We start from the raw sequence: 18371 nt of genomic DNA, 5'->3' as shown, positions 1-18371 counted from the left end.
AGGGCTTATTGGCAAGACCAAGGGTTTCATCACCATATGATGAAAAATAATTTATTTTAAGGGAGAAAATTGTTACCTCTCATTGAGTACCCTTACCTAACAAACATATGCATACCATCGTTTGACAATATTGTAAGTGTTGAACCGTTTAACGAATGTGTTTGCCATCAGAAGCGGGCCACAGGATTGCCAAACTCGAAAAGATGGCGTGTCTGAGTCTTGACTTAAGATCTCTTAGAAGGATAAGGCATATATGTTATACCCTTTCGTGCACGACAATAATGTGTATCGATAGAAAATGAGGCAAAGAGAATAAAAGAGAGATTACCTCAATAACTGTTGCTTTCACGTTTTATTATTACTCTATTTTACTTTGCAAGAAGCTATTTATAATTATTTGGCAGGAGAAAACCTGTTGCTGGCCAAAATTCAAACTTACACGTTTACGTGAAATAGTCAAAGGCTAATTTTCGTTTGATTAGGATTTTGCAATGATCAGTTCAAAGGTACAATTTTATAATGTGTGTGTCCAAGCTAATAATTTATAACTGAGAGGATTAACATGCACCAACCAACCCTTCACACATACTAAGGTACCTCGGGTAAACTCCATCGACTTGACTAGATTGTCAATACTGTCCATCTTCAATGTTTTCAATGGATTTTTACAAATATGGAGTTTACCCGGGGTACCTTAGTTTGTGTGAAAGGTTGGTGCTACAAGATTATGGGGAGGACCCATTGAAAAAGATTTGACTATAGTCCAAGTTGAATGTGCATTAACGGTCTCTCAGCTGCACACGATGTTTCTTCCACGTATTAGAAGAATTCAGCACGGCGTTCATTTGAAATTCTCGCTGGAATGGTTGCTCGACTAATCAACTTTTGCGGGATTTTTTTCGGTGAACTTAGAGGGCCGACTATTTGGCTTTCGTGCTGTCAAGTTTTGATTCGAGGGAAAGTATTTAAGTGCTGTTTTCGAGCAATTTTGGCGAGCATGTGTCAACTGAAGTTTCCTACCTTCCCTTTTTTTGTGTACGTGACTCGTTGGTGATTAGGACGTCAAGCTAAAACACAAAACGGCCGCAAATTGCGACGAGAACAGACTACTCTGTATGAAAGTAAGACTTTATTTCTTTGATTATTTCACACAACTTTACATTTACGGAGCTTAAAAGAAAGTCCAACTAAACCACTATACAAACTCTTTAATAATCCATTGTGAAAGAGCCTGTGACAGAGCTTGGGCCACCTGTGCTCTTAGGAGAAAGTGAATTGACAATTTCTTTACGAAAAATTTGATGTAAGATTTCGTGCAACTCTTTCTCTTTCTGAAGGAGCGGGTGGAAGTGTTTGGGTGATCGTCCACGCATTTTAGGTCGCTTGTCATCAACTTGTGTAAATTTAGAGGTGTTATCAACTGAAGCAGTGCTTAGTAGGCGGATGTGTTCGGGTTTGTCCATCACTACAACCACAGAGCCGATGTCGTCGTCTTTTAGCAATTTTTTAATCTTAAAATGATTTTAAGAAATGTTTTATCGCAATTTGTCATTGTTAAATGCTTTTCAAAATCACTTCTTGTTCCTTCATTAAGTAACAAGCCTTAAAAGTGATGAGGAGTCTACAAAGGAAACATGCAAATAATAAATCAATTTAATTTCCTGAATTAACGTTTCTTAGTTTTGTGTGCGAATTTTTTAGGACACCTGATTCAACAGATACGTGTTAAGTAGTTTCGTAAAACACTTCAACTTCATCAGGTTGAAAATGGTAACTTCCTGCCAGGAATGATCGGGTGAAGGAACTTTGAAAACTGTGGCCAGATGGTGGACTGTAGGTGTATCCAAGGTCTGAGTAAGAATGTCTGTGGGATGAGGCGTACTCACGAATGACAAAATCGTGTCCTCTACCAAATCTGGGTCCAAAGTTAGAACAACTGTATATGGAATAGCTTCTGTGATAACTATACTTGCCTCGTTTGGTCAGTTTAACTGGACCCCAGCTTGGCTTGTTAACCACCGAGAACAAAAAGGCGCTCGAAGTGTACTGGTATCCACAACTAGAAGCTGAATGATAAGTAAATAATTCAAAATGTTATTAAACTTTTGTTTCCTTTTAAGGGAGCAAACACTGATAATCTTTGATTAGGAAACTTTCATCACGTCACTGTGGTCTCCAGAAAGGTCCCAACTTAGATTGGTGCAGGTGCAGGTGTATTTCTAATGGCTTTATCAAGGTTTTGCCAATCTTTTGGTGAGTGATAACACACTCTCTGTTTCGCCCAATTTTTAGTTGCAAAGGGTATTCTAACCATGATTCTACTTCTTGTGTTATAATTATGAACGCCCAGTTTGCTAGTAACTCAACTGAGTGATCCAAAAGGCCATTAATACACTTATAAACATACTGATACAGTGATGATAAAATCTACGTAGCTCAAGGTTGAGCAAAGTGGCCTGATTAGGACAGTTTTCTAACTAAATCAGCATAATCAAAATTTGCTACAACAAGACTGTTACAGGAGAGTTTGCGGGCGTTTAAGGGTAAAAGACCGAGTCGTCGATTAACTTTAGAAATTTCATACTCTACATGATCTGACCATGTGAAGTTTTAGTACAACATAACTCCTAAATACTTAAACCTATTTACGCTGTCTAACTTAATATCAAAAGTAAATACAGACAACGACGAAATATGAAATAAGTTCTATTGCTTCCGATCAACCGGGATTTGGTCTTAGAACGGTTCAAGGTAAGTTTGTTCGCTTCTTTAGCCACAGTGCTATGTTGTACAGCATTCAACTTGCTCTCCAGCTAGCGAGGTCGTTTTGCGAAGCAGTAAAGAACGGTATCGTCAACGTACGATGATACCTCAGAGTGTTAGATAGCAGCAGGTAGCTCGTTGATATACACAGGGAAAGATAACGGTCTCAAGATACCTCCTTGTGGAACCCCGAATAACGGGAAGAGCTTCGGATAGTACATTGTCACAAAGAGTTTGCTGATTCCGATTACTCAGATACTAACCACTCCAGAGACGGGGGAAAAATTTGGACATAAGATCTCATGATCGACTACATCAAACGCCTTTGTAAGATCCAGAAATACAGCGCCACGAATATTCCCTTTTTCCATGTTTATAAGACTTCATCGGGAAAGCCAGACAATGCAGTGGTTGTTAAACCACAGGCGGCCCAAGCTCTCTTTGAGAACCACGCAAGGAACACAATTTGCATATCGATTTATAAGGATTTGTATGGGATTTTCTACAAGATATCCATAAAGATAGTTAAAAGCGAAAATATTGAATAAAAATGACTTACCTTATTCCATACGTGCGTTGCTTGCTCCTGATGTCGTTATTTTACCGATTTCACTTGATTTAAGCGGTTTTTTTTTTAATCCTGGTTTTCTCTTCTTAAAGAGAAGACCAGGATTAAGAAGAGAAAACCAGGATTAAAAAAAACCGCTTAAATCAAGTGAAATCGGTAAAATAACGACACCAGGAGCAAGCAACGCACGTATGGAATAAGGTAAGCCATTTTTATTTAATATCTTCACTTTGAACTATCTCTATGGCTATCTTGTAGAAAATCCCATACAAATCCTTATAAATCGATATGAAAATTGTATTCCTTGTGTGGTTCTCAAAGAGAGCTTGGGCCACCTGTGGTTAAATGCTTACAACGAAAACCGAATAGCTTGTTTGAAAGTAAATTATTTGAATCAAGGTATTCGTACAGCTGAGAGGGGATTACCCTTTCTAAGATCTTGCTGAGAGTGGGTAGAATTGAAATAGGCGTTAATTTGTTGGGTTTGTTCCTGATTTGAATAAAGCTGTCACTTTAAAGCAATTCCATATCCCCGGAAACTTCCCTGTGCGCATGGACTGATTAATGAACTTTGTGATGAAATAAGTAATTGATAAGGCGCCACACTTCAAAAGCCCTGCACTAAAATTGTCCAATCCAATTGCTTTATTTGCCTTGAGGCCAAGTAACTGCTCCTGGACAACCGCTTCGCTAATTTCTTGTGATTGGGACAATCCAGAGTGACCATCAATTGGCAATGGAGCACGAGGTGAAAATGATATCTTTTTCAGCTAAAATCCGTCCTATCGAAGGGAAACGAAAGTTCACAGCAGAAGCGATTAAAGGTGGATTTGTATCATGAATTCCGTCAGCGATAATGCATTGTGAAATCGAAGACCTGCTCTCACCAGATGACGCTTCGTTTAAACTAATCATCGCTTCGCATCTGTATTTCAAATTTTCAGAGACGCTGATAAAATTTGGGAACTTTTATTCTATCAGCGTGTGCAAAGGATATCATGATAGGCTATGAGTCATCATTAATTTTCCACATTATTCGAAATATCTCTTACCAGATTGACGCCGTTAAATTAATTTTTAGCCCTTATATTTAGCGCCTCTGTTCATGAGTGGCGTTCATTCGAGGGCGGTGTGCGCTTTTTTATTTTCAACTCATATTTCCTGACTCATTGACACAATCGCGGTAAAACATTCGCAAATATTATATAAAGTGGAAACGTTTTCGCGACCTTATGCCTGAAAATATCAAGAATCAGCCCGGGTGCAGAATATCAAATTTCGCCCCGTTTGGCCCCAGGAAGCCCGGAGGAAAACAACTCTTGAAACATAATTAGAAGCCTCGGTTAACTTTTACTTACTTCAAAATTTAGAAATTTTTAAATTCATTTGCCATGGTTGAAATTTGGTGCAGGTCTCAACTTCCTCTATAAATGCTGTTTTTCCTTCGCTTCTTTCGCGCATCGCTCACGTTATGCTCTTGTAATTGATGAATCAATTAATGTATCAAGCGGCAAATTTTTTGCACAATTATGCAGAAATGGATGCTTGTTGAAAATGTGAACTTAAAAGGCACTCGAAAATAACGGCATGACTAGTTTGTATTGCTTATGAGACACATTTCTGAGACAAAGTTCAGTATTCCTGATCAAATATGCCTTGGACCCCACTGTATTGTTTTGCTTTGTTTGTTTGTTTGTTTGTTTCTTTTATAAGTTAGAAAACAGATATACTCTCAGATCTTGATCTTGGCGAGGGGAAGGGGCAAGTAAATTCAATCTTTCACGCACTTACTCCATGATGCACCGGTGTATCCACCAAAGATGTATTTTCCCACACGGACAATGGTCACTGTCGGCCGTACGCTGTCACACAATGAGTGAAAGGTAGAGGCCGCCCAACCATCCACAGACGCTCGCCAGCAGCGCTTCCAATAAGGGAACGGGCTCTGCACTACGGGTTTAGCCAAATGCTCAGTGTTCCAAGGTAATTGGCATCGTTTATCAGTATTGTGGAATGATCCAACCCTAATACACGAAATGTAACACCAATGATCTTACTTTTTATTTATTTATTTATCTTTTCATATCTTCAAGTCATTCTAACCTTTAACACATTCTAATTCGTCATTCCAATCTTTACCGCCTCCCGGTTGGCTCAATTGGTTAGAGCGCTTGACTGTTGTGCAGGGGGTCGATGGTTCGAGCCCCGGCCGGAAATGGTCTTATAATATGCCATGTTTTCCAGCTCCGATATGTGGTGATGATTTAGTAACTATGTAAATGGAGCAGCCTTCTTTTTTGGGACCTAGAATTTGTAAAACACGATTTAACAGCAAGAGCTCCAAAAGATCTTTCGTTCTATTTCGTTTACTGCCATATGAATCGCCCTGGTTCAACTTTATAACCTTACAGTTACTTGGCTAATATGAATAATTTAACAATGAATTTCAACTCAACTTTATCCTTAGCTCCAAAGATTAAACCGCAAGAAGGATTTGTAGTTTCTTAGTCGAATGAAAAGCTTAAGGCGCGAAGATAATGAATAAAGGCGTAAACCTCAGGAATAACTTAAGTACCACCAAGTTATCGTTCAATACTGCGAAACTCGACTTTCTCATTCAGTTGAATCACGGGCCATGATTAAAGATTTAGTTACGATTTCAAAATTTACAGAGATATTTAGATTCTAAATAATCAACTTCTAAGCTAAGGAGCTGAAACATCCTTACAAGGAGGTTAAACTCACCACCACAACAACACAGCCCTCCTCTCTACAGAAGGAAACTTGACAAACGTCTCAAATGTGGCGGTCGCGCTGAAATTTGTCTGCGCCAACTAGTGCCAGGTTTTTCCAAGCAAACTGTCACGAAAGCAACTTTGGTCTTGGAACCAAGTTAGTAGCACGGTTTCGGTCACGGCACGAAAGTGCAGATGGACCTAGCTTCGAATTCCATCCCATGTCAAAAACACTTTGATTTCATTTCCGACTTTTCAAACCCTCCAGAGATTTATAAGGATTATTTTATTATTTTATTCTTTTATTCTCTTCCATTGTATATTGTTTACACTTTTTCACATATTTTAGCGTTCGCCACATTTTATCGTCTTCAACTTGCTTCAAAATATTTGCGCTGATTTGGAAAACTTACACACTTGAAAATGACCTCAGAGAGGTCGAAACGTCGTGACTTCTTAGCGCTAGCTTTTATTTCAAAGTAAATTTCATCCAATTTGATTTTTAACTCGGCGACGAGCAATCGATAACAAATTAGTTGTGGGCGCGGTATTCATAGCCTTCCAGAAGACTTTTGATCGCGTTTCGCACTCAATCTTTCTTCACAAGCTAGAACACAACTTTGGAATCAAGGGAAACTTACTGGCATGGCTAAGAGATTATCTGTCTGAACGGGAACAGTATACTCTAATTAATGGCGTGCCCTATGAGAATACCAAAGTTGCACACGGTATACCACAGGGCTCCGTACTGGGGCCTATACCTTTCGCCACGTACACAAGCGATCTCCCGAAAGCAGTTAACACTACAACGATGTTCCTGCATGCCGATGATACTACCATGTATTGTGTTGGTGAATCTGTAGACCAGGTCACAACAACGCTGAACAAGCTCTAGAAGAACTCGCCCTCCGGTGCAAACATAACTCCCTAGTACCACACCCCAAAAAGCGCGAGGGAATGATCCTTAAACGAAATCATTTTATCGGTCTCTTGGGCAGTTTATAAAATTAACCAGCATCTCATAAATCTCTAAACTGTTAGATGTAATTATTGACTACAAGCTTACGTGAACAAACCGCATATCAGAGCTTAGGAGAGAGTTCGTCAACAAGCTCAATCTGATCAAACGCAGCCGCTTAAATTTAAAGTCATTTTACCCTCGGTCACATATGCTCTACCAAATTGGGGGTGTTGCAAAAATGAAAACGAATTTAATTCTTTGAAATCCATACATTGTAGGGCTGCAAGAGTTAGATATAACCTCCCACGCGACATGCCCTGAGGATGTAAGAAAAACAGCTAACTGGGACTCTTTTTGCGACACTTATCAGGTCAAAATAGCCATCTTTATTTATAATATCTACCATCACATAACTCCATCATGCTTGGAACATATAATCCAAAGGGAAGAGTCTAAGTATGACCTCCGTCATCAACATCGTCAGCGTACAACGTTTTGAAACTTATTACATGAAAAACTCTATTTCTCACGGAGGATCCATTGTGTGAAATAATTCAGAACAGCCCGCTGTCGGCGCCAGGGACTACGCCAAAGGAGAAAAATGTCTCACGCCCTCAGAAACATGAACTTTAATGAAGAGTCACCGCATATGGGCCGTCCCCAAATTGAAAGGGATTTCGCCTTTTACTGACTCTATTCGTATCTTTTACTGTAAATATTTCACTTTTTATTGACTACACTGATGCAGTTTAATAATTTTTTATTTTATCATTTTATTAACATTTTCACGCGGCCCCATAAGCTATATTAGCTTTTAAAAACCACCGTGTTTCAATAAAAATGTTGTATTGTATTGTACCATAATTATCGCTAACATCACAATCTGGTAGGCTTATTTCACGCCGTCGTCGATGTTCAACGAATATCGTCGTCGATAAGAGTACAATCTACAGACTGCACTAAACAACTGTGAATTTGTGTATTTTCTCAAAAGAAACGAACTTGGAAGAGAAGTTTGTCAGGAGAAGTTCTCTGCGTGGTCCAAATGGGTTTTATTCTCTGGAATGATTTCAATAACAATTCTTTGAAGTGTCATCTAAACTGAAAAACGATTTCTTTGGCGACCGTTCCTGGACTGTTGTCACATAAACACAAGTTTCTTTGCTAAATTGCACAAATGAAAAATGCATTGACGACTGATGGTAAAAAAAACATCTTCGGTGCTGCGCGAGTTAAAAATACAGAGTCATGCGCGCATAAGTGTGTCACATGACTATCGATTGCTTCAGGGAGTGGAAGGAAAACGATAACCACCTTATTTTTCACCAATATACATCGGCAAACATTTTGATAGGCACTTTTTAAAAAACCTTTATTGCTTTTCTAACTTTTCATGCTGTTTATAAAAAAATCTACATTACGTATCTAGCCTTTAAAGTGATCAGAGTCTACACAGGAAACGTGCAATTTATGAGTCAGTTTCGTTTACTGAATTAACGTTTTTTTGTTATCTAAATCCTGTGCGAATTTTTTATGACGTTTGATCCAACAGATTTGTGTTAAGCACTTTCGTAAAACACTTCAACTTCATCAGGTTGAAAATTGTAATTTCCTGCCAGGAATAAATGCGCGAAGGAGCTGCCATAACCGTAGCTAGATGGTGAAGTGTAGGTCCATCCAAGGTTTGAGTAAGATTTTGAGTTGGAGGAGGCGTAGCTGCCAATGAAAAGATCGTGTCCTCCACCAAATGTGGGTCCATAGCCAGAACAACCGTATATGGAATATCCGTAACCACTATGATACAGGCCTTGTTGGGTCAGCTTTATTGGTCCCCAGCCTGGCTTGTTAACTAATGAGAACAAAAAGGTGCTCGAAGAGTACTGGTACCCACAGCTAGAAGCTGAATAAAAAGTAAAGAAATCAAAATATCACTCAACTGTCGATTCGTTTCAACGGAGCAAACCAATCATCGCTCCACATCTGTATTTCAAATTTTCAGAGAAGCTCTAAAATTGAATCACTTTTACTCTAAAAGCATATGCAAAGGATATCATGTCATAATGAATCAATAACTTTCTAAATTTACCAGACCTGGTTATTCTAAGTATCTCGTTTACTCGATTGAACGCTGTGGCGTTAGTTACATTTTAGCGCTTCTCAAGCGCAGAAGATTCAAGGGCGGCATTTATTTGATGGTGGTGTGCTTTAATTTCAAATCAGATCCCTTAACCCATTAGCATCAATCACCGTAAAACATTCGTAAATGGTATTTTGCTGAGACGGTTAGTCTGAATCTTCCCAGTGGTAGAATATCGAATTTCTCCCCGTTAGGCCCAAAGAAGCCCGGATGAAAACATATCCATGAAATGACTGGATATGGAAAGCTCCCCAAAATTCCCCTGCTACGTTTGAAATTTGGTGCAGGTTTCAACTACCCAAGCAAAGTTACGAAACCCAGTCTGAGCATCTCTTTCGTTTCTTTCGCGCCTTGCTCGCCGTGGACCCCATTGTACTGTTTTCTTTTGTTCGTTTGTTCGTTTGTTTGTTTCGAAATCGTAAACCAGGAGTACTCTCAAATTTCAATTTTGTAGGTTCTACTTCAAGAAGGAGAAAAGGCAAGCAAACTCAATCAATCGTGCACTTACTCCATGATAAATCTGTGTATCCACCAAAGATGTATTTTCCCACACGGATAATGGTCACTGATGGCCCTTTGTTGTCACACAATGAGTGGAAGGTAGAAGCATCCCAACCATCCACTGATGCCCGCCAATATCTCATCCAGTGAGAGGAATGGTTCTTTTCTACAGGCTTTAACCAGTGACTTAACGCGCTCAGATGATTGTCGTCATTTGCCAGTATACCTGATTCTGAAAAACATTTAAGAATGGAAGAATGGGTATTACATTACTCTTGATACAAAGCGTGAAGGGTTGTATTTAACAAATAAAGGAGCTCGACTGCGCTATGTTCTGTATAAAGTGCTGAGGAAACAGCTAGAACACGATGGAAGTGTTGGGAAATTACTAGACGTAGTTGACTGTTTTCCCTAGTTCTCGAGTGCTCTAAATGAAGTCGCTTCCTGCTTGCTTTACAACAGAATAGAACACAATCGAGGCATCTGTATTCGTCTAATAAAAAGCCGAAATATGAATCCTGTTTATTGTTTGGTGTTTTTCGTCTTTGCTCACGCTATCTCCGCACTTCCCACCAAACTCTCCTCCATGCCACAAATGCTGTATTTTCTTATTGAATGCGCGAAATGTAAAATTTGGACTTTAACCAGTGGAACTTATTGGAAGGAGGGTGCTTAATTGAGCAGAACGCTGTACTCATTCTGCCGTAGTTGAAGCTTAAAGAGTTGTGCATGAAATTGCAATAAAAAGCAAGTTTTCCTGTATTCCTTAAAAAAGTCACGGAGGTGGCATGGATGGATGTTTATCGAAAGGGGCGCTTGTTTGACATTGTTTGTCCAGGGCGTTGTGACATTTCGGGAAAGGGCACTTACTAACAGTCTATAATTACCTCGAACTCGATATGTTTGTTGTGTTATCATGTCAGAGTGGAATTTTATGATGTGTTTAGCTCAAGAGGCGTCTACAACAATTAGAGTATCTCCTTCTTGAAGTTCTAAGCAAAAAGTACTTCAGAAAACATGTTCTTACCACTTAAACAGGAAAATCGATTTTTAATGTATCCAGCGCCATATTTGCACTTGTGCGAGCCACGTTCATTGAAACACATTTCAGGACTTAAACAATAACTCAACTCCTTTTGACATTCGTTTAAATCTAGAGAGTAGAAAGACATTGCATATAAGTCCTTACGACGACACCAACAAGTATAACATTAGTACTACCACCAGCAACCTTGCTAATTTACGTTTCTTCTCCTGTTAGAGCAAAGTGACTTTTTTGCCGCTATTTCTGATAATGTTTATCCCTCTAGAGTTCTACGTGGGTACCTACAATTTATCCGATGACTCGGTACTAAAGGTAGCTTGTAATGGACACCGAGACATGTCATTCAGAGGAAGGAGTAACAATACGCTAATTTATTTCGTGCCTAAAATATATTTTGGGTAAATTGTGTCGCTTAGCTCGTAAAACACTACCAAACTGTAAAAATCAAACCTAAAGAATGTCTTTGATATGTTTGACTTACCTTTCTTACAAGTAAACCGCTGACAATCACTACACTGTACGTCATTCCATTCTTAGTTGTGTTTCATACCGAGTGCAAGTACACAATCTTCTTTTATGAAATTATTCGGCTGATTCTCGGCCCAGGATGTAAAATTTCCATGTCCAGATCAACCCAACTAAAATTGCCCTCTTTTGATCTGTCATTCAATCCCAGCCAGGATTTATCTCCATCATGGAGGTGCTGTATGTAAACATTTTCTTCATTGTTGTTGACATCAACAAGGACTGAGTTTTCTTGTCTACATTTTGTTACTGCTGTGGTCCAATCTGTACAAGTATCACTTGTGAAGTAACAGAATCCATTGAAGTAGCTCCATCCGGGATCACAGATGTCTGGAAATCAATGTGTAATTAAATCTTGAAAAGAGTAACAGATATTCATTATTCATTAGTTTAGGGAAGTATTTGTATCTTTCTGTCAAGATATTGTTCCAATCTAGCCCCCCAAAAACTTAATTACATTATCTGGTACAATTACTGACCTGTGAGGACCGCATAAGTCACTGAAACAGGATCATATCCGGTTTCGTACAATTCCTTGACACATACTCTGAATCCAGACACATTCATGTTCTGGAAACAGTTTAAAGTAATCTTTAAAAAGGAATCTGCATAACAAGCCTTATTAAGAAAAACATTTCTAGGCTTTCTTGACCTTAGAACCTAATAAAAACAAGTACCGGTCAGTGTTATGTATCTCTTTCGAGTTCTAGTTTTATGCAGTATAATTGTCATCCAGGTGGAAATGTAAACAGTGAATTATTAAAGCAAAAGATCGAAGAAAATTTTTTGGTAATCTTTGATAACAGGGAGCTATATCCAAGCTTACTAGTCTTGACATTCGGAAGTATTCGGAGACCTTGGTTGTTTACCTCAATCAACGTAGAAATACCGTTGTGAGCTGGTGCCAAGTTTCCACTTGCTGTTGTTTTGTGAGTGGCAGATATTTGGACAGATGGTGTTGCATTGTAACTTCGTGTAAAGTGCACAAACTGTCAGTAGAACAGAAAATCAAAAATGTGCTAAAGGAATCTTGCACAGCTATTATCCAAACAATTGTCGTTAACTATTTTCAGTTTCCTTACTGAAAAAGTTCATTCTGTCAAAAGATCACTCAAAACTCACCTCGCAGTAGGCATTGTTGTCTTCATCTCTTGGCGGATTCGTGTTTGCAAAGTTTACAGAGCCATATTCAGTGAAGAACGGTTTATGCAGCCTAGCAAAGGCCAACCAGGTCTGTGAAGATCCAATGCAAAAATATAACTGTAAAAGCCTTACTTGTAGTTAGTACAATAACGCATTATCAATGAGCTGCAAATGATATCATACACAAAACGGACCTTGAAATTGTATAAAAAAATGAATGAAATTAAAATTATTCCTCTTAATCAAAGGGACTGACAAACAATGTCCTCAATCTTATAGCGTTATCGATCCTGCAGCAGTTGTATTCGGAGAAAGGATATGACGTACCACATATATATCTTCATGCTTGCCATCAAAGTTTTGCAACTCTCGCAAACAAGCCTTGAACGAGTCCTTGGTTACGTCTTCTGTCCAGATCAATGCGGCATCATGTTCCTTCCTACTTCTTTGGTGATTGGACGTCACAAGTACATCTGGCGAATCGTAAAACTTGTCCTATCCGCATGTGAGGAAATTATGTCAAATAACATCTTAGTTCACTTTTGAAATTGTGAGTGAGTTTGATGTAAATTGATGACAATCAAGTAATCGTAAACAATCTTAATTTCCAATAGAGCCAAGTATCAAATTATATTAAAAGTTCAGAAATTACAATGCGTTTTTACCTGAAGATGTTTTTTCTTTCATTATTAACCTTTTTAAGCCCTACAAACGAGCTTGCGTCTCCTATATAAAAAGTAATAATTATACTGATAAATGGTTACCAATTAATCGTAACCTACCTTTGGAAAAGTCACATCTGCGCAATTCGTTCCCGACCACCATTTTGTCATTTTGATTCTTCCCGTCGTTCCCTGGGGTGGGGCTCCTTAATAAGCCATCCAATCAATGGTAGCGAAAGGATTAATGTTGTTTCCACTTCTCCCAGACTGCATCGCGCAGACTGTAAAATTTTGCGTATTTACTTTTTCAGTCCAATATGTGATGGCATGTTGCACTGTCACGGAATCATTCAGGTTCATGTGATTAAGGGTGATCTGTACGTGTACTTCCTCGTTCGGATAAAAGCGGTATGGTGGGAATACCACTGCCTTGCAACTAGATTCTGGACCTTTGGAAACTTGAAGGAGCTTAACACGACCATGAACGATTGGAAAGCCTGCAAAGATTTAAAACAACGGAGTTGTTACTCTGTAATAGCCAAATTTATGTTCACTGTTACACCTTACGTTGCTGACGATTTCCGAGAGTTTGTGTGGCGATGTTATCATGTTCATGTGTCTAGGAGAACAAAGTTCCTGTTCATTTTTCCTGACGATGTTAGAATTTTCTTGAAATGTAGCCCTACCCTCACAGGTGCCAGGATGATACAAGGTGTTATTTTCCAGTCCCTTGCACTGACTCGACCTGTAGAGGCATTCGTTGTCGTACGTTGTCCCGCCTTCTGTGCAGACTGGATTTTGATACGAAGGGCAGTTTTCGTTACACACGCAGCGTGCTTCATGGGCGCTGTAGGTTTTGCAAGCTCCCAATAACGGGCAAAACACATTTAGGCAGGGATCTAGGTCTGTGAATGTGAAGCAAAATAATAGTTATATCAGGATTAACGAAAGGAAGCAAAGGTAAATTGCAGAATGATAACACTAGCACCTTCCGGCCGAACACTAACCTCCAATAACGACGTAGCTAACAGACAGAGGGTCGTGTTTGCTTCCTGTTCCGCTCAATTCTTTGACGCAAATCTTCATGGATGTGAGGCTAACTTCCTACACAGAGAGACCACACGGTAAAACAAGAGCAGAAAAAAGGCCAACATAAAGATGAACTGCTCAATGTACCTGAACCCAGGCTGATATAATGTTCTTTTTCGGTGAAATGAGGCTCTTCGTGCTGACTTGAATGTTGTACATATGCTGCACAGACACAAGGATAACTGGTAAGGCATAAAAAGTTGTGTTGAACGGCACTTCCTGTAAAAATAAGAGAGAAATAAGACGATTTGAGATTGAGATAATTCGTATTGCACTATTTCTGTTTGGAAGTGAACTCCCCACAATCTTTCACCATGGAACCGCACCTCCGAGTTCACAAAAAATTATAGTAATTTACACTCACTTGACAGAAACCATAATTGTCTTCTGCTGTCGGCGGAAAACTGTTTGGAAAATACTTTTCCCCTGACAGCGTGAAACTGAATTCAGAGCCAGCGCCGAAAAACGCGAACCAGTCCTGCAACAAACAAATACAGAGCAAGTGTTGCCGTCAGACAGAATAATAACACAAACGACTCGCACGTGTACCACTGAAAACTTCAAGAGCGTATGTCTTACCACAGTGGTGTCGTTATGTTTTCCATTGAAGGGCAGGAACTCCCGGATGCACACCTCAAAACTTCTGGAATTTACGTTTTCCAACCAAACATACATTGCGTCATCTGGTTTTGTGTCGCGTGTGTATCTTGCTGACACAAACACGAAAGGTTTTCTGGGAAAACTCTGTGATGTTATCAAAGCATCACTTTACAATTTAAGAACAAATTTCGCGTGGCCACACAACGTATGTAAGATAAAGTCTGTTTACGAGCCTAGTGGCCCATCAGGTAGGTTTCTGTAGCATGAGGCGACTAGGAGTATTTCTTCTCCCCCCCTGGATAGGATGCCAGTTCATCGCAGGGTTACCCCCAGCGTTAAATTGCCGGTACACCTTGGTCAAGAGAGGCACTGTGAGAGTAAAGTGTCTTGCCTTAGAACACAACAAAATGTCCCGGCCGGGGCTCGAACCCGGACCACTCGATCCGGAGTCGAGGGCACCAACCATGAGGCCACCGCGCCTCCACTACAAAACGTATGTGGGCTCTGAAATTAGAATGACTTGCAACTTGTCTTTTACAACTTCAAAGGAGAAAACTCTAAGTATCCATTGATTCTTATCCGTCACCACATTTGGGTTTTGTCATGATCGTCCACAAGATCACAAAATGTAAATTGCCAACTCAGAAATGGAAACTTGTCCAAAATAATGTATATATGTTCATAACCAAGAACATCAAAAAGGCTTAAAGACCTTGATAGCTTAAACATTTTTCGACTCTGAACCTCAACATTTTTCCTAACCTGTGAGAAGGTAACTTTGTCACACTTAGTTTCTGTTGTCCAAATGCCATCAAAAGTCGCTCTGCCGTGAGTAATTTTTGGATGATCTTGGAAAGCCAGCCAGTTGATGATTCCGGTCCCATCAGATCCAATACCTGACTCACGCGAACATACCTTAAAGCCAAGTGTGCTAACGGACTGAACCCACATAGCCGAGGGTGAGTGGACACGTGAGAACATCTCACCATGACTTACTGTCACGTGAACGTTAACCTGTAATTTCGAAGGTAAAGCGCTAAAATTGAAATTCCGTAGCTTTTGTTAAAACGAATGATAAAAGCGAAAGTAAACAATCTCGGTGAGGCCATGACCCGTTTTGTTCCGTTATTCTTTGCGTTTATTTAAGTGGTTTCTGCCCTTGTTATTGGATTGCTCCCCTCAGCTCCTCATGGAATCAGGCCATTAAGCTCTTCGTTATTGAAGAATTATCAGTTATGGCTCCATTACAGTGGAGGAGAGGATTAACTGCTTAAAAAAAGTGATTAAGTGACGTCTTAAAGCAAGACATAGGACTAAAGAACATAATGTGAGCATGAGAAGGTATCTGCTTAAAATGAAGCAACGAAAGAATTTTATCTCGAATGCGATTCCACTAAATTATTCTCAGGCTTTGCGTAGCTTAATGCATTCGCAGTCATCCCTCGGCCTGTTGATATAGGATAGAGTTTCTTCATCCGCAAGAAAGGGAGTAAACTAGAACTATACAAGAGTACTCACTGTTCCGGATCCCTTGAATGCATCAGGGAATACAATGTTTGTGCAACGAGACAATCGTCAATATTGAGGGGGTGAACATCCACTGCTGCAGCTCCAATCTTGCAGATTTTGGGAAATGTTAAGCCTACCAGTTTGGAGTGGAATACCTTATGGTACGGAAAAGTACATCATTACGGTTTTCCAAAAAAATCCCGAAATTAACTTAGTACAGTTTTACTTTTGCGTGACGACTATTCCATGCACTGCGATTCGAAAAATGTGTCCAAATGACACTTTATGACCTTATAAGGTGAAGTAGGACAAACTACGCGACAAGTTTGTGCTTGCCTGTTTGGTGACGTGGCATGTCTTTCCATCGATAGAAATATGAAAAGTTAATCGTGCTAGCTCAGCAGTGCTACTTTTAGAGCAAAGGTTTCCTTTCTGTTTTTAAAGATTCATTGATAGAAAGTTGATATCAAACGAATCGCCAAAACATATGTTGACTTGATGACTTACCTATTGGTGAGGGGCAAAATTTTGGTGAAAACTTTTTTCATAGAATACATCGTCAATCCAATCAACGCTTGAAGTGCAATTGTCAATAGCAACTTGTAATTCCAAGGGTCGTGTTTTGAAACCGACCCCTGAAGTGCAAGAATAAAACCGAGCTCTAGCCAGCTAAACTATTAAGTTTTGTTGAAAGACGTCCTTTGGACATTAATTGCAAAGGTAACAAAACGCTTCGAACGCTATTAAGAAGGCATAGAGCGAGACTGTAAAAGTGTTTTTTTTTTATTCTTGCATAAGAGTACCTCGCACATTTATCTTAAAAGGAAAGAATGATGTTATGAACCTGATTTGGCCCGAAGTGAAGGCGACTTAAAGTTGTTAGGCCCACGATGGCAAATTTCAAAAGAAGAGCGTGTGTTCATTGCCACCAAGAATCTTCTTTATGGGCCTTAGGACAATCTCCTGGCTTAAACCACCGATAATGCAAAGTCTAACCGGCTGGACTATATTCCAAAAACGTTTTAACGTATGATGTTGCAGATAAACCGACAGATCGAAAAAGAACTATGGCACTTACCTCCTGAATCATTTGGAAGCTGATTTATCATAAGGGTAACAAGACTTAAACGAGGTTAAAAGCTCAACAGTGGCCGTGAAATGAAGACCATTTCTTCAACAAAACTTTCTGGAAATAAATGGGGGGCTTTGCTCTGAAATGTCTCCTTCTCCGGCTTTTTGTAAGGGAGAAATTCCACAAAATTCAAAAAGGGGGATTGAAAACGAAAGCTAAGTCGGAGAAATAAACTCAGACAATCAAATTCAACCGAAGTTTTCAGAAGTCACGATGTAGATTACTCTGAATGATACGTTGCAGCAAATGTGTTTTAAATACATTTAGCTTATTATGCTGTGCAGCACCAATACAGTCTTACCTTTGACGGCCAAACAGATATTTCCACGGAGGAACAAAACTATGATCAAGACGGTTAACTGAGTCATTCTTCCAAGCTATGCTTCACAGAATGGCGTTGGCCAGTGAGATCAGGTCCTTATATTAGAACTTAGAAAAGCGTTTTGATTAGTTCGAATTGACATCCAACTCAAGCAGAGTTTCATGTCTTTCAGAGGACAAGGAGGTAAAGAGGAAATATCTCGCAAATTGTAACCTTCACGTGAACACACTTTGCAATGTGATATTTTACGCGGCACAGGTACAAACCTGTTATTAGCAAAAACTCATTTACCCGGTGTACGTTTCATTTCATCTGTTTGTGTTTTTGATTTTGACCTGAAGGGCAATGGACATCACGTAGCTACATGATGCACACTGTTGCATGATTCATAGCATCGCATCATTTTTAAGAGTTCTTGGCTAGATTCCTTAATTGTCGGCTTGTTTCTTACATTTCGATGGGCAATATTACTATCATGTATCTTATATGTGTGTGTCATGAATCTCAGATTTAGAAATGTGGCGGTTTTCAACATATGGTTGCTGCACCAAGCGGGACTTACCCCTTGAAATCACCTGAAGACAAACCTTTTTTCTTATTTTTCACTCTCTTTTATTGAGATCAGCTACCGGCCAAAGGTCCTTTGCCTATAGAGCAGTATCTCTTTGGAACATGTTAG

At 39.5% G+C, this 18371-nt stretch overlaps 1 pseudogene across 1 annotated transcript; it reads right to left on the bottom strand.

Moving 5' to 3' along the window:
- Positions 1–1608: 1608 nt before the first annotated feature.
- On the bottom strand, positions 1609–17806 carry LOC111337619 (uncharacterized; annotated as a pseudogene). Its single transcript, XR_015996856.1, has 17 exons — positions 17672–17806; positions 16248–16393; positions 15492–15743; positions 14709–14873; positions 14494–14607; positions 14217–14348; positions 14048–14144; positions 13727–13945; positions 13161–13537; positions 12706–12873; positions 12358–12468; positions 12105–12224; positions 11715–11805; positions 11093–11565; positions 10693–10818; positions 9673–9921; positions 1609–2066 (listed from the first exon to the last, which is right to left on the bottom strand). The product of XR_015996856.1 is annotated as an uncharacterized LOC111337619 (transcript).
- Between the last annotated feature and the right edge of the window lie 565 nt (positions 17807–18371).

This window comes from Stylophora pistillata, chromosome 2 (assembly GCF_964205215.1).
Source record: "Stylophora pistillata chromosome 2, jaStyPist1.2, whole genome shotgun sequence".
Taxonomy (NCBI): domain Eukaryota; kingdom Metazoa; phylum Cnidaria; class Anthozoa; order Scleractinia; family Pocilloporidae; genus Stylophora; species Stylophora pistillata.
Note: the sequence above shows the minus strand (reverse complement) of the source record. Positions and strands in the feature narration are given on the sequence as shown.